Source organism: Myotis brandtii, unplaced genomic scaffold (genome assembly GCF_000412655.1).
Source record: "Myotis brandtii unplaced genomic scaffold, ASM41265v1 scaffold225, whole genome shotgun sequence".
Taxonomy (NCBI): Eukaryota; Metazoa; Chordata; class Mammalia; order Chiroptera; family Vespertilionidae; genus Myotis; species Myotis brandtii.
In genome coordinates, this window is record NW_005358435.1 from 3906239 (window position 1) to 3910411 (window position 4173).

The 4173-nt window shown below is 39.9% G+C and overlaps 1 pseudogene; it reads right to left on the bottom strand.

The window, feature by feature from the left end:
* Positions 1-1596: 1596 nt before the first annotated feature.
* On the bottom strand, positions 1597-3933 carry LOC102242248 (annotated as a pseudogene).
* Positions 3934-4173: the final 240 nt, after the last annotated feature.

Genomic DNA, 4173 nt, shown 5'->3' on the forward strand with positions numbered 1-4173 from the left:
TCTCTCTCTCTCTCTCTCTCTTTCTCTCCCTCTCTCTCTCTCTCTCTCCCCTTCTCTCCTCTCTTCTCCCTCTTCCTTCTCTCTCTAAAATCAATAAAAACATATCCTCAGGTGAGGTAGAAATAAAAAGTCTTTTAAATAAATAAAACTGAACATTTGTGAACAGAGTATGTTTATGTGTAGTTCCAGGTATGGTGCCCATGTGACTGACCGAAATTATATTTTAGCTATTTAAAAACTTAACAGTGCCTGATTGGTGTTGTTCTTATATCAATAGGGGCAGAACTGTTTCATGCCTGAAACACATAAAATGATAATTGCTAGGTCTTGGAAGGGAAAAGATCAGAAACACTGGTCGCATAGTAAGTAGATTATTAGTATTAACTGAGGCTTAGGAGGTAGTGTAGTTTTAAAGTTTGTGGAGATTTTATTACTCTAGTAACTTCTAGATAACAGTAAGTAGGTAGTTCTAGCACAACTCCATTAGGAGTGAACATGTCACCTAACAGTTTTTGTGGCAATTGTGCAATAGGACATGGATATATGTCATTCTGCATATACTAATAAAACTGGGTGCTATGAGAATAATAAGTGGGTCACTATTGGCTTTCAGAAAATTGGGTGGGGGTCTAGTATGGTAATACTGGAATTATTTCAGAGGGCAGTTACTGTGAATCATGTATTCTCAGGAGCCAGAATATATTCAAATCCTGAGTCTCTGCCCTTTAACTGTCAGTGTGGTCTTAGATGCATTTAACCTGTCGGTTTCTCGCCTGAAAAGTGAGTTTTAATGATAGTGCATATAAGTTGTTGGAAAAAAATAAAACATGAGAAGCACTTAAAATGGGGCCTGGCACAGTTGTAGCTAATAATATATATGAGCATTATCTTTTTCAGGGTTCAGAAAAAAATAAAAACTTAGTGGGGGATCTTGACAGAAAAATAATTATGTGCACAATTTCTCTAATAGATACTGAGGGTTTGTCCTTTTAGCTATCCCATAAATGAAGGCAATGTGATAGCCATAACACTAACTGGAAAAAAGGTTCATCACTCATAGATCACAGTGGCAAATCTCAACAAGATAGCTTCTAGAATGTTAAGTGAGCAGTTCTTCAACAAAAGTGATCTGGGGATAGAAATGGAAATAATTGAGTTTCCTTGTCTTCATAGTTTGTATTCTATACAGTGAAGGAATGCAATATTATTTTCCAATTATGCCCATCCTTAGAGAAGGACTTTGTGGCTTTCTGCCTTCTGAGTGGAATATTACAGAAGATATTAAGAAATCTTGAGCCTGGCCAGCGTGGCTCAGTGGTTGAGTATCCACCTATGAACCAGGAGGTCATGATTCAATTTCTGGTCAGATACATAATCAATAAAAATACATTTTATTTCTTTTTTTATGGTGCCAATTTTAATTAGTTTTAAGGCGTTGCATTTTCCACTTAACAATTCAGTGTTGTAAAGTGCATTATTTACTTTCCCTGTGCACATAGTCCATATTAAGTATCAAGAATGCCCAGTTATTTACTATGCAGCAGCTCAGCTTTTAAAATTGCCATGGAATTTGCTACAAATTTGCATCCTTCACTATTTTGTGTGAAAAAATGCTAAACCTATGCTCAAAGTTGGCTTAATCAACCTCTTCAATGGTGGGCCCAGAGGAGACACCACCAGCTGGAGGTGCTCTTCCACCAGGAAAGCCCTCAGGCATTTCTGGCATGCCTCCTGCACCCTGGTACAACTCGATAATGATGAGGTTGCAGATTTTTTTCCAACTCCTTCTGCTGATGTTCAAATTCTTCCTTTTCCGCAGTCTGGTTCTTATCAAGCCAATGATGATTTCATTGCACTTGTCAAGAATCTTATTTGTCCTGATTGATCTGCCTTGAAGTTTTTCATCTTTTTTTAAAAGTTTTTTAAAAAAATATTTTTATTGACTTCAGAGAGGAGTTTGTCCTGATTGATCTTGTCTTGAAGTTTTTCATCTTTTTTTTAAAGTTTTTTTAAAAAATATTTTTATTGATTTCAGAGAGGAAGGAAGAGATATAGAGAAATAGAAACATCAGTGATGAGAGAGAATCATTGATTAGCTGCCTCCTGCATGCCCTCTACTGGGGGGGATCTAGCCTGCAACTTGGGCATGTGCTCTTGTCCGGAATCGAACCTGGGACCCTTTAGTCCACAGGCCGATGCTCTATCCACTGAGCCAAACCGGCTAGGGCAGTGTTTCAACTTTAACAGTTGCTTTCATGTTGAATGCATAGGATTCAAGTGACTTCTTGGAAGACACCTGGTCCCACTGCTTCTCATCTTTAGCTTTGAACTTCTCAGCTTCCTGGACCATGCGCTCAATGTCTTCCTTGCTCAGACAACCCTTGTCGTTAGTGATGGTAATCTTGTTCTCTTTTCCTGTACTCTTATCCACAACAGAGACATTGAGGATGCCATTGGCATCAATATCAAAAGGGACTTCAATCTGAGGAACACCATGAGGTGCAGGAGGTATCCCTGTGAGTTCAAACTTGCCAAGCAGGTTGTTATCCTGGGTCATGGCACACTCACCTTCATAAACCTGAATGAGCACACGAGGCTGATTGTTGGAGTAGGTGGTGAAGGTCTGTGTCTGCTTGGCAGGAGTGGTAGTATTGCACTTGATGAGGACAGTCATGACTCCACCAGCCATCTCAATGCCAAGGGAAAGAGGAGTGACATCCAACAGCTGCAAATTTTGGACATTTTTGGACTTGTCTCCAGAGGGAATGGCTAACTGGACAGCTGCACTATAAGCAACAGCCTCATCAGGGTTGATGCTCTTATTCAACTCCTTTCCACTGAAGAAGTCCTGTCGGAGTTTCTGAATCTTGGGGATATGGATAGGACCACCCTCCAGGACAATATCATGGATCTGGGACTTGTCAAGTTTGGCGTCCCAAAGGGCTTTCTCTACAGGGTCCAGGATGCCAGGAAAAGGTCAGCGTTTAATTCTTCAAATCAAGCATGGGTGATAGAGGTATAGAAGTTGATTCCTTCATAGAATCAATCTCAATACTGGCCTGGGTGCTGGAAGAGAGAGTACACTTAGCACGTTCACAAGCAGTAAGAAGGCAACGGACAGCCCTCTTGTTCTCACTGATATCCTTCTTATGCTTGCATTTGAACTCTGCAATGAAATGAACTCTGCAGAAGTCAATTTGGTTGTCAAAGTCTTCTCCACCTAAGTGGGTGTCCCCAGCTATAGATTTTACCTCAGAGATTCCATCTTCAATTATAATTCACACATCAAAAGTACCACCTCCCAAGTCAAAGATCAGCATGTTTCTTTCAGCTCCAATCTTTTTGTCTAAGCTGTTAGCATTAGCAGTGGCAGTTGGCTCACTGATGGTTCTAAGTACATTGAGACCAGCAATAGTTCCAGCATCTTTGGTAGCCAGACGCTGAGAATCACTGAAGTAAGCAGGTACTGTGACAACAGCATTGCTAACAGTCTTCCCAAGGTAGGCTTCTGCAATTTCCTTCATCTTTGTCAAAACCATAGATGACACCTCTTCTGGATAGAAACTTTTTGTCTCTCCCTTGTATTCTACTTGGACATTGGGCCTGCCAGCATCATCATTCACCACCATGAAAGGCCAATGCTTCATATCAGATTGAACAATAGCACTTAGCATCAAAAGCTGTGTTGGTAGGATTCATTGCTACTTGATTCTTTGCAACATCACTGATCAATTGTTTGGTATCAGTATAGACAACATAACTTGGGGGTGATTTGGTTTCCATGATTGTTGGTAATTTCCACTTTTCTATACTGGAAGACACCCACACAAGAGTAGGTAGTGCCAAGATCAATGCCAATTGCAAGTCCTTTAGACATGGTTGCTTGTATCTACACATGGCTTTACAGACCAATCGGAACAACTGCCCCCACATTCAATGAGCAATAAAAATATATTTAAAAATAATAAACAAAACAGTCTAAAAAAATACAAAAGATCAAAGAAATAAAATGTTGGTTTTTTGAAATGATAAAATTGATACACCTTTACTCATACTCATAAAATAAATTATAATAACAACAACAGAAATACACTTACTCAAGCAGGAAACTCCCAGGGCCTCCATGTGACCTCTGAATCACCGCTGCTGTGGAACCAGCACCAGTACAACAGT